Below are 14,298 nucleotides of genomic sequence, written 5' to 3' on the forward strand. Positions count from 1 at the left end.
CTATTTAGTGATAGCTTCATTCGTACTCTTCGAGTAATCAAATGGATTTATCTCTCTTAATAAAAATGATAAAACTCTATTTATCAACTCATATTCGTCATGAAAACATTTTTATTGTTAGCCATGACGACCTCTATCAAATTTCGGGACGAAATTTCTTTTAACGGGTAGGTACTGTGATGACCCGCGAATTTCCGACCAAATTTAAACCTTAATCTTTATATGTTTCCGACACGATAAGCAAAAATCTGTAATGTTGAGTCTCGAAAGTTTTGAAATCTATATTCATGTAATCAATTACCCTTTGACTGTGCTTGACGATTCACGAACAATTAATTGTAAACAGATATGTGTGTATATAAATGATAATTCGAAATATAATTTGAAGTATTATATGTTGTTGTTATTAAAGATTAATAAAATAAAAATACGATATTATAATAATTATTATTTAAAATATATCTCTATATATTAATGATGTATATTAAAAATAAATATTAAATGATTGTGTTACTCGTTTTATGTTTCGATTGATATTAAGCAAGTTAAATATAAACTTATGTAATTTTAAATAAAAGGTGATCCGAAAATGGGTTATATAAGCTATAGGCTTATTGAAAGTATATTCAGGATCAAATTAGTTAATTTCAACACTTTTTATATTTTACCCATAAATGAGAGGGACAGTTGATGTAATTTTTATCTAACAAATTAAGGATCGAATGTTATACCATAATGACCAAAACAAATAAATATAGTTAATCTAAAAACTTGGGATTTTTTTTCGAAGACTTCCATCCGCCACTAATTTTAATTAGTAGACGATACACAGTCTGAAAACTGTCGGCACAATGATAGAATTTACAGGCTACCAACTTGGTTCATTCACACGTTTCTTTTCCATAATATGCAATTATCATCATTATATGACTACTTTAATTTATTATTAAATCTTATATTATTTATCTTATATTGTATATATACATACATACTTACACTGCTTGGAACACAAGCCGCCAATGAAACCATTAATTTTAATCACACTTTTCTATTTCTATTCCTAATTTGACTAACACACCCACATGTACAATTTCTTTTCACCCATGAATTTTGTTGATTGAAGGATTACTGTATTTAATTCAATCATGTGGATGATATTTTTTTAATTGTTACTATTATTAATCTAACCTTATATATACACCTATACTATATAATTAACGATATAGACAAAGTAATCGATGGCCTTACTGCTCCATATCATTTTATGTATGATTGATAGAATAATCTGTTACATTTCATCTCACCTATCACTATCTATGTCTATTATGACATATATATATATTGGCATATATCTGTAAAAACAAAAAAAGAGAAAGCACCCCTACCCCCACCATCCACCATTCCATTATTTCTCTATACACGTTTTCAATTACTCTTCTTATTCTAATATGATTAGGAGATTAGGAGATATATATACATAAAACACAGACATGGAATGGGAGACTACTTCATAATTGTTTCTATTTCTTCTTCAACAACTCACCACCTTAATCGCCATCTTAAACCACCGCCGGCCACCATATCCGAGAGCCACCACTACTCCATCACCCACACCATCAATCCATCGCCACCACCATGGTTCACCACCAATATCTAAGTGTATATGTTTATGTTTGAAAAACGTTACCACAATTAACAACCACCTTCACAAACCACCTGCTTCAATCCTATTCAAAACCCACAACGATCACTTGTATACGAAAACCACGAGAATAAAACCATCCAGTGTCTCTGAACATCACTATCTTCGATCATGAGAACCAAAACATCATTGAAACAAAAGTCATTTGATTTAGTTTCTACTATTCGTTGCTGCAACTATAATCTGGAACCCACTTCTCTTTACATGAGTATAACTACAACGTACCGGTACTCTCTTTGTTTCAATCAACCACTATATCACAACCCATTAAAAACCACTTTCGGGTCACCACCAAAAGCACCTACGAAACAAGTTATTGCTACAAGCCATCTCCTGTGGATCGTTCTTATTTATTTTGATGTTTGTTACTAATTAATATCCACTCTAAACTGCACTACTGCTGCTCGCTAATTTTCTTATGTTTCTTTCGAAACAAACCCACCACTCGCCGTTATTTTTTTTATTTTATTTTTTTCCTTTACTGCTGTGTTACGCCATCACCTGCTGCATAATGATGAAACCACCATGGACCATCGTGATCTTGATACTGCTACGTGCATTTTTCTGTTCTCTTTCGAAGCTCACCACAGCCGTCCCCACCGTTGATTGTTTCTGCTCGATTTTAAAACCCAAAGATTAAAACCCTAGAATTTCTTTTAACTGCTACTGCTGCTGTGATATTGCTGTTTCAATGATGGTGATAAAATGCAGCGAGGGTGTTAACAAGAAGTGATGATGTACGATGAAGAGGACGATGATCATGATACATGATCATGTTAACGAGATAAAAGGATTCCACAAATTTAATTGGGTTTGAAAGATCACTTGGGCCGTATGTTTATTTTTTTTTGAGTTGGGCCGGAATCTAGTATTGTCTGTTGGGCCGGGACTGTTAAAAATATGTTGGGCCGAGATAATAAGAAATAACGGATTATAATCAAGGTTGGTTGGGTTTAAATCACAAAAATCGTGTTAGCTAGATGGTTAGTGATGTTATGGGTGGACGAGAGGTTGCGGGTTTGATCCTTGCCACTTGCTGTTTTGTATATTTTTGAAGCTTGTCTCCTTTTAAAGGTAGCATTATTATCGGAATTATTATTATTGTCATTATTATTATTAGTATTATTTATTATCCGTGATTGATTGTTATTAAGTAAAATAATTATTATTGTTATTATTTATTATCATTATTATTATTCTACCATTAGGATTAATACTACAATTAAACTAGTATCATAATTACCATTAGCAATTTTATAGTTATTATAATTATCATTATTATTAATATTATTATTAAAAATAATTATTTTCGCAAAAACTATCATCTTTACTTTATCATTATTAGTAAAACTAACATTTTTATCTTATCATTATTATCATTTTTATCAAAATTATCATTATAATTAACATTACACCTAGTAGTGTTATCAAAACTATTAATATCTGTATTATTAATAAATCTAATTATTTTTGTTATCACCAAAAGATACAAATTGTTAATTATTATTATAGATATTATATTATCAAATAAATAGCTACATAAGAATTTATTTATTACGTATCACATAACAACATTTATATTTTCATAATAAATACTAATTATTCATCTAAAATACATAAAATAAACATAGTTAATTTAACTATTAATGAAACTTACAAGTTGCTAAAATAACAATTAATAATAATACATAAACTTACTTGATCACGAGTATATGTTTTAATATATATATGAATGATATAGGTTCATGAATCCGAGGCCAACCTTACACTTGTTCAATGATGTTATATGTATTTTTACTACGAAATACAGTATGGTGAGTTTCATTTGCTCCCTTTTTAAATGCTTTTGCAATATATATTTTTGGGACTGAGAATACATGCGCAACTTTTATAAATGTTTGACATAATAGACACAAGTACCTTAACTACATTCTATGATAGAATTATCTGGGATTGGGGTTGATTGATATGAATGATTTGTATCTCTAGTACGATGCGAAATGCCTGGTATGAGATGATTGGTTGATATGAATGGTTTATTAGTTATGACATTTTGGCACCGGTTGGCCTATATTTTATATACATGTGTTCAGCCGTGGGGTGTAAAGACCGGCACAGAGGTTCTATATTTTGAAGGCACATGTATTCAGCCGTGGGGTGTAAGACCGGCACAGATGGTTACTATTATATTTTGAATCTCCACCAGGTGTTCTTCATATGAATGATATTTTTGTACAGTTGGAATGGGACTTCTGTGCATTGATTTATAATACTTAAAATCTTGTGGTCTATTAAAATTGATGAAAATGAAATGTTTACTATAAACTAATGAACTCACCAACCTTTTGGTTGACACTTTAAAGCATGTTTATTCTCAGGTTTGAAAGAAGTCTTCCGCTGTGCATTAGTTCATTGTTAAAGATATTACATGGAGTCGTTTATGGCATATAGAAGTCAGTTCATCGCGATGGTACCAGATGTTATTGTATTCGTTCAGGAAGATTTTGGACGGGGTATGATACCAGAGACCAACACCAGATGTAATTGTTGAGTCAAATTTATTTGGTTCTACAGTTGTTAACATAAAATGTTCTATTATTTCAGTTCTTATCAGGGTAGATGAACAGGCAGAGGGGGAGCAAGAAAAAGATGTTATAGTTTCTACTGATGAGATTGATGCCTCTGCTACTGGTGTTGGTGCTACTGATTCTCCGACTGGTGGTGCTGATGCTGGTACTGTTGCTTCTACAGCTGCTGGTGATACTGGGAAGTTAGTTGATGCTGGTTCAACTATTGTTTATGAGGAGCTGGTCTCTGACATTTTTCCTACTGTTACTCCTCAAGCTCCCAGTATTGCTGCTTTCACTACTGAACCTGAAGTGGAAGATGAAATCATGGTGGATCCTCATGTCCTTGAAAAAGTCATTGATAATATTGTCAAGGAGATTCTACTTGATGACCCTCTCACTAAACCAAAGGGTGACTCTGTGCTTGATTCTGACAACGCTGCTGATACTGCTTATTCTTCAGATCAGGAATTTCAAACAATTCCACCAAATGCAGCAAATGTTATTGTCATCCCTGGTTCAGATTCTGGTCAACAGGATGTTATTATGGATGTTGGTACTTGTGCTACTTTTCCATCTGATTCTTCTTCAGCTCCTGCCTCTGAGGAGAAAAAACCATATGTTATCAAGGCACCAGATCCAGATGAAGTTGTACCTAACTTCATCTTTAAGGGAGCTTCTATTTCTCCCAAGATTGCTTTGCTGGTGGATCAGCTGACTATTGATCCACAAACTGCTATAGTCTCAGCCAGCAGGTTACCAAGAGAGGAGCTGACTGAGCTATTATCTCAGCTAGATCGACCAGCAAGAGAAGAGGTATATGAGAGGCTGGATGTGCTGGAGCAAATCAATGAACAACCATATTATCATGTGTTTGGTATGGCTCCAGCTGTCTCACCATGGCCTAGTACTTGGAGGCCTCTCATTTTCATCATAGATCCAGTCACCAAGAAGTGTGTCATGCAAAATGTCCCTGATTCGCCAGTACCTTCTTCTTCATCAGCTTCTTCCTCATCATCTTCTTCATCTGATGGTTATGCTGATGAAGGTACTGGTAAGGGCGAGCCAGTCACTCATGATAATGTGACTGGTTCCAAGGACAAACTAGTGGATCTCACTGATGATGCTGACAAGGATACTAGTGGTTCTAAGCCTTTGGGTGAAGGTAAAAATGATGGTGATCATGGTGATGAGTCAGATCATGACCTTCCACCTCCACCACCCCACGGAGGCACTGCTTTGTTAGCTGCCAGTGACCGCCCCTCCACCAGCAGTTTCAATGCTGATGAGGTGGCTGACATCTCCACCTTCGTTGTCTATAAGACATTGGCCGAAGTTACACCAGGTCTACAAAACACTATTCGCTCTGCTATTGTTGATAGAGTATCTGAAGCCATACGCTGTGCTGGGGAAGTTACCACTACTTCTATTGAAAACAAGCTCAAACAGGTATGTGCTTTTGCTGATCTAGCGGTGGAAGCTATTGTCAAACAATATGAAGAAGAAGAGGATCTCAAGAAGTGAATCATCTCTCATAATGAATATTGTGAACATATTACCCGTCTCCAAGCTGAACTTGATGCTGCTAATCAGAGGAATCTTTTTCTTAATGAGGAGAACAGGGTATTGATAGAGAGATTGGATTCGCAGGAACAACAAATGGCCAACATGATTCCTGCTTCTGCTTATGTTCAAATGGTGGAAACTATACAACGAATGGCTGCCCTACAAGGTGATGTTAGGGCCATTGTTGAACAAATGGCCATGGTTGTTGCAAGGAATGAAGTTAGGTCTTCCAACCTCCTTCTTCGACAATATGGTGTAGATCCTGGTGCCCATCTTACTCCTGAAGTTGCTGAATGGAACAATTTTGCCTTCTCTGTTCCAGAATCAGATAGTGACCTTGATGCACAGGTCCCCCCTACTCACCCTTCTGCCTCTACTGATGACAAAAAGGGGGAGAAGAAGTCTAAGAAGAAGTCCAAGAAGAGAAAACAATCAGAGGGGGAGCATGAGCATGAAAAGGCTCCAAAACAACAAAGGAGGGATGGTGATGGTGATGGTACTACTGGTCAAGACTCTGGTCATAAGCCCAGCAACGCTCATACTGAAGCTGGTGTACAGGCAGCTGGTGAATCTCAACCCAGTGTGTCTGCCACATCAGTGGATGATATTAGTTCTGGCAGTATGCCCAGTGATGTTTCTGAGCTAGCTGTTGCTGAATCTTTTGCTGTCTCTCAGACGATTGAAAGGAGAATGAAAAGAAAACTGGAGAGACATCAGAAGAGACAGCAAGTTTTAAATGATGCCTTTAATGTCAAGTGGGAGGCCTATGTTGCTCGTAAACAACACATAATTGAACATAGAAGGAGCCTGACCCCAGAAAAGATGGACATTGATGATGACCTGATTAGCATTGACAAATACAAAAAGGATGCACGAAAAAGAAATGCTAAGTTCATGGTCAAATACGACAAGAAAAGGGAAAAGCTGTATGCTGAGTGAGCATACATGATCAAACGAATGACTCCAGAAGAAATGAGAGATTATCTGCAATCTACCGAGTCAGAGGGAGTTAGAGCTGATGTGTTTATGAAATGGTTAGATGCAACATTAGAAACCAGCTCATCTTCTCGACCAGCATCTTTTGCTCAGCCAGCTACACAACAAAAACCAGCAGAAATAATAGATCTTAATGACGATGATGTTCAGGGGGAGTATCTTGCTATTGTTCCCTACCTGCCTCCAATAGAGCCAGTATCCACACAAGAACCATCAGCTAAACCTATGTCTATTGATAAACAAAGGGTGAAATCTACTCCTAGGGATAATCAGCCCCTAAGGAAAGGACCCCCTATTTGAGGCAGCTGATGAAGATACTGAGGTGGATGTACCAGCTGATACTAATCAGTCAGTTGGTACTGAAGACACAGCGAGGAGTGCTGTGAATGAAGACCCAGCCAGAAGTGTGCTGCTGGGTGATACAAGTGTTGAAGACCCAGCCAAGGTGGTTGGGCTGGGTGCTAATCAAGATGATGACACGGTTGATCCTGCTGACTTTACAGTCTGGGGTAGAGGAGATCACTTATTTGTTCAATCACCTATCTCTCCCCGGACCCTCACTTATTTTAACAGAACACAGGATAATCGTGTTAATCAGTTTCCAGTGAGTTCATCTGGCATTGCAGAATCAATCATGTATCCTCCATCTTTCCCAAAACGTCACGATAAACATACTACTTGGGAAGATGATTCAGTTGCCCATGGTGAGCCAGATCTTAGAAGAATGAATCCAGATGAAAGAGATGCTTACAGGCTGAAGATCGCTGTACCAGAATTGCTTGAGCAAAGACAAGCAGCTATTAATGAAAGAATATGCCAAGTTAGATTGCTGCATCATCCTCTTAATCAGCCACTCTACATCACTGCCTTGACTTATGGCATTGAAATTGGCATATATTTAAATAACAGTGGTCAAAGGCTCTCTACTGATGAGGAGAAATCTCAATTTCAAGAAGCTCGCCAGCTGGGTATGGATCTAAGGGAGTATCGTGTTGCCCTTAGAACTGAAGAGGGTAGAAAGATGATTGAAACAGTCAAATCCCTAAAAATTACTGCCAATGATTATCTGCTGGGCTTAGAAGCTGAAAGGCAAAGAAGGGAGGCTGCTGATGCTGAACTCGCTGAGAGGTTAAGGCTTCAGGAAGTATAAGACAAATTGGCTGCTGATAGAAAGCAAGAGGCTGAGTCCCTAAAATTAATTAAAGCCATTGTCAAAGAACAGGATAAAGCCTTTAAAGAATTGGAAGCTGCTGAGAAAGCACCAGATGCTGCTCCTGTTGAAACTGAACGAACCATAGAGTTATCTTATCATTATTATAGGAGTAGGTATGGTGATGTGATGAATAGAGGATCCAATCCCAGCAGGATCATCAAAGTGCACAGAGGCTCAAAAAGAGCTTTCAGTGTCAGCAGGGAGAATAATGTTCAAGAAAGGATAAACTATGATGAGTTAAGATCCCTAGGATTTAGTGAATGGATGGAGATATTGGAGTATTTCATTAGTAAAGGTCAAAGTGTCATCAGAGATACACTTAAATCTGAACTCCAACAACTCTTCAAGAAAGCAACAATGTTTGGGAATGCACCAGTAGTGAATGTGGAAGAAGTTCTTTCTCAAAAGCCTAAAGGAAAGCAATCTACTGGTGAAGGCCCACACGGAAGAGGTCCCATCATTCTACCTCCTCATAAACCTGTATTTGACCCTGATGTACCTATCATGTTTCCTGAAGCCTGGAAAATCAAACAAGAGGAGCTATCTGAAGAAGAACGAGATAAAGATAAAGATAGATAGTCCTCTATGTGCTTAAAATGTATCTTTTGCTTTATTCACTTTTCATTATGATATTTTTGTAATTACTGTATATATTCTGTGTAATGAAAGTGAAATGAGTTTATCTTCAAAATCATATCAAATTATAAGATATAGATAACTCAGCAAAAGATCCCAAAACAAACTTAAAAAGGGACAAACTTACTGCCTATTTTTCTTTAGTTTCCTTAGTGCTGGCTTTAGTGTTTTCTCTTCATGTCAGAGGTTTTGTCATCATCAAATAGGGGGAGATTGTTGAGTCCCCAAAATAATCAAGGATTTAATTATGACAAAATAGAATTTATTTACACTAAAATGTTATGTGCAGCCAGCACAAGTTTGTTTATGTATAGTCAGCTAATATAGCTGTGTCGAGTGTTTAATATGCTGCCTAGTCTACCAGCACAAGGTAGAGTGTATTCTTCGAATCAGCACAGGATGTGTACTCAGCAAATCAAGAATAACAAGTGACTCAGCATATGAAGAACCAGTATGTCTGGTTAGCAGCATGCAACACAAGACAGCCATGCTCCATTACAAGCATGGTAGTTTCCTGAGTGGTCTACATCAAATGTACTATTCAACAGAAGTCGAAGACAAAGTTGAAAAGAAAAGGACACACGTCGGCGGCTGACAAGTGACCTTACAAGACCACGTGGGAATGCAGAAGTTTAACGCATGTGCAGACATGGGTTATCCTTTGTCAACACCTAGGGAACACAACATTCTATTTGTTTAAACAAATAGTGGTACCAAACTGAATTGGGGTGTTCCTGCAAATAGCTACCAAAGAGGAAAGAAGGGAGCACGCCTTCTGACACAATTGTCCCCACAAGTACAGACATCCTATGTACCAGTGGACAATGGATCAATTACACGGATAATAGGACTATTATAAATTGATGTATCCACTATTGTAACAACTAGTGGTGTGGGTTTTATTACTTAGAGTCCAAAACGTGTAATAGCTTTTAGTTTACCTCTTAGCTATAATCTAGGTATTCTGTATCAACCAACTATCATTCCACCAAGGATAGTTGTGATTCTTTGTGATTCAATCAATAAAGAATAACCGTTGAAAATTACCTGTGACTCTATTTAATTTACATGCTTGAGTACTAATTGTGTTTAACTGTTAAGTTAATTAAGAAGAAATTGTATTCACCCCCCCCCCTACAATACTCCTGTTGTTATTAAGGGAACAACAGTTAGGACTTTCGTCCTTGGAGTCGGAGAGAATAATGGGGCTAGCTTTCGACATGTTATCTATAAGAAAACAAGTAAATCGAGAGTAACAAGTAAGTAAGGCAACTTATAATTGTCTAGTTATAGATTAGGCTTATCAACGTATCCCATAGGCAGACACACTAATGCATCCTAATTCTCTATAACCTCGCTCTGATACCAACTGTAATACCCCGTCCAAGTGTGGCCTTGACTTGCTGTATTATCAGGGGTCAAAGTCTGATCGATGTAATATATATGCAACGTTTTAAAAGCAATAGTGAAATTTTATTCAAAAACCAAACGTTTACAATACTTAAAGATAAAAACCAACAAAGTACTAATCAAAAACCAAATGTATATATAATGAAAGACAAGATGCCACTATTATAGTTTAAACAATCTTCAATCCAAATGCATGACCTCTACTGCCTTACTAGCTACAGCGGATTCATTCTCTAATTACCTGAGTATAAACATGTAAAAACGTCAACATAAAGGTTAAGTGATTCATAAGTTTAAGTATTATAAAGTGTAGACCATAAGATCTGTTTGCATGCTCGCAAGCATCGTTAAAAAATATATAAAGATTCTATAATTTTGAGCATCTGGTAACTAAGCTTAACGTACGTCTAAAGTACCACTGTTCTTAAGTACACTTAACCAATGTGTACTACCTCAAATAGTATACGCCTATTTTGTGCTAGCGCGAGTAGCCCGAACGGGGATGTCAAGCCCTATGGATCCATATACATATATTGGCGCCCACCAGTTCATAAATTATTAGTTACTAGTTACTAAAGCTAAGGGATTTTCGGTTATAACTCAGCATCGAATGTAAGTTTAGCACTTGTGTCTATGTTGTAAAACAGAAAAAGACATGTATTCTTACCCCGAAAACAGTTTATAAAATAGTTAAAAAGTTAGGGCTATGACTCACCTTATGAGCACAGTAACAGTGCGATAGCAAATAGCAGCGGTGGTCCAAAGTAGTCAACCTATCATCATTAGGTTTAAGTTAGTTGGATTATCATGATCATCATCATCATTTTAGTTATACGCTTGATAACCATATGTTCATATTTATTACCGGTGTTCCTTTAAGAGTTTTCAGTGTTTACCATTCTCACAGTTTAGATGTTGTATAACTCAAACGATCCTCGTTTCTATCAAGTAAGTCAATGGACAGCTAGATGTAACCGGGGGCCAGGACTCTTGATCCGACTTTAAGTCATGACATTCGAGATCCACAACCATATCCCAAACTGGCAACCTAGACACCATCCATGAACGTAAATAGTAGTGAGACTCGTGAAAGTCATACGTTATCGGTTTGTGATTATAGTTCATTATATAATTCATATGTGTTTTAATACTTTCAAATGTGTGTATAGAAATACAACACGATATGTTATATTATAAGTATATAATATTTAGTCTGTTTAATAATAATATTTATATTATAATATAGATGGTATAAATGATACATATATCATATTATAATATTAATACCTTTTATTTTAGCATTATAATAATAGGTATAATGTAAATGTATTTTACATATCTTATAATATAATATTATATTATAGTTAGATAAGATTTTATCTAATAACCTTTTATCATTATCTGTAATAATATTATATTATACTTATTTTTTTAAGATCGTATTTATCGTGTTACTTATAAGTATTCGTATTAACAATAATAGTTTAGATACTTATATATAATATTATTAGATAGTGAACCTTATCCCTTATCTTTTATCACATTTATATTAAAGTACTTATATATATATATATATATACACACGATACATACATACATATATATATATATATATATATATATATATATATATATATATATATATATATATATATATATATATATATATATATATATATATATAATTTTATTGTTTTGTATTATCAAATTTATTTAATAATCTTATCATGTAAATCATTAAAATAAAAGTATTAATTTATTATCAAGCTTATTATGAAACCATGCATACATATTATATATATATATATATATATATATATATATATATATATATATATATATATATATATATATATATATACATGCATGCATGCGTAACATATACACATACACACATACGCGATATATATACATACATATATAATATTATTGTTTATCAATTCTTTCAAGCTTTTAATCAAGTTCATGTTTATATGTATTCAACCATATTCAAGTGTTTATCAACTTTATTCATGCATTAACAACATATATGTACCATAAAAATTTAGGATTGCGTATATATAAAGTGTATAATTAAATCTTAAGTTTATAGTGTACCTTGGGAGTGTTTCAGCAAGGAAAAAGTGAGGATTTGAAGGTGATAAAGTGGCCGATCAGCAGCAACAGTTTCGGCAACAAAGCAGGTACTAAAAACAACAAAACAATGTTCATTTGTGGTGGTTATGAGTGGCGGTTTGAACCAAAAAACAGGACTAGCAGCAGGGCCGAATATGGGTTGTTTTGGAGGTATTTTCAGCTGCAAACGCAGCTTAAAAAGGGTGGTGGATGTGCCGATTTAGGGCTGCAAAAGACAGCAGCAGGGAGGCGGTGATGGTGGTTGTTTTGGTGGTCGACGATGGGGTTGTTTGGTGGTGGTGATTGCCGATTTCTACAAGAGAGAATAGGGAGAATGTTTGTGATTTTTATGAATGAATTATGAGCTAGGATCATTGGTTTATATAGGTGAGCAATTAGAAAAGAGTTAGGATTTCTAATCCTTTAAGAGTTATCTTTTAGAAGGTTATAGAATATTAGGATTCTTTAGGATAGAGTTTAGGAGTTTGAGTGTATCAGGACTTCTAACTTTTATCCCTTTAATTAATTTAGATAACTTTTTATTATATTTCTTTTTTTTAATCGATTTATTATTTAATATAAATTTACTTATATTTTTTTCGGTTATATATATATATATATATATATATATATATATATATATATATATATATATATATATATATATATATATATATATATATATATATATATATATATATATATATATATATATATATATATATATAGGGGCAGGATCAATGGGGAAGTAACCATTCGGGGGGAAGCGGGGGGAAGCAAAAAAAAAAATCATTTTTTTTGAAAAAAAATTTCCGGCATCAAGATCACAAGAAAATATGAACATTTAGAAGAGATACTTCGTGATGAATGTTATTATTTAGGTGAGAAAACGATCGACAAAAATAACATTCAAGATAATATTGTTCGTGAAGAATATGAACGTTTTTTTTTTCTTCATGTTTTGTGAAGTAAAATTTAGCCCGATTTAGAGTTTTAGGGTTTAGGGTTTAGGGTTTAGGGTTTAGGGTTTAGGGTTTAGGGTTTAGTGTTTTGGGTTTATGGAATAAACCCAAAACACCAAACCCTAAACCCTAAACCCTAAAACACTAAACCGTTCGTGTTAAAAACTCAATCTAAATCCTAAATCTAGACCCTAAATCTGAACCCTAAACCCTAAATTTCTAAACCCTAATATCTAAACCCTATAAACCCTAATATTTAAACCCTAATATCTAAACCCCAATAGCTAAAACCTCAACATACGTTCGAAAAACACGATAATTGTTATATATTACTTCTTCGAGCGTTTTCCCGCCAAAATAAAAACATTTATCACAAAGTGTCTCTACTAAATGTTCATATTTTCATCTCATCTATAATGTTCGTGAACAAAGTTTTTTAAAAAAACAAAAAAAAAAATTTGTTTCCTCCCACTTCCCCCCGAATGGTTACTTCCCTCTTGATCCTACCACTATATATATATATATATATATATATATATATATATATATATATATATATATATATATATATATATATATATATATATATATATATATATATATATATATATATATCTATTAACTACATATAAATCTATAAGAATATGATGACGTGTCGCAACCTCACGCATTTGAGCCCCACCCCATACAACTATACTCACATTAAAATTATACATATACATAAAAACATATACATACACAAACCAAATTCAAAATTCGGATTTTTGCATTTGGTACCCAAAAAAAATCAAATTTTTACACTTTCCAAGGCAAAACACTCAATTATCTTCACCATTTCCAATATTTCCATTTTTTTTCACTTCCTTCTCCCACAATCCATAACCGGACTAAACCTCTCTACACATCCTTCCACCTTCTTCTTCCAGGTATTACTTTATTTTCTTTCGTAATCAGTTTCTTAATTTTTCGTCAATTAATTATAATTTGTTTTCTCAACTTATATGTAGTTACAGATCAATATATATTGTTATGATAATTTGTGCTGTGAACATTTATTTATATATCTACTTAATATAGATTTTTAGTAAATCTTTACACACAACTGATTTGTGTTCTCACATTCTATGTGGT

This window comes from Rutidosis leptorrhynchoides, chromosome 11 (assembly GCF_046630445.1).
Source record: "Rutidosis leptorrhynchoides isolate AG116_Rl617_1_P2 chromosome 11, CSIRO_AGI_Rlap_v1, whole genome shotgun sequence".
In the NCBI taxonomy this organism is placed as follows: Eukaryota; Viridiplantae; Streptophyta; class Magnoliopsida; order Asterales; family Asteraceae; genus Rutidosis; species Rutidosis leptorrhynchoides.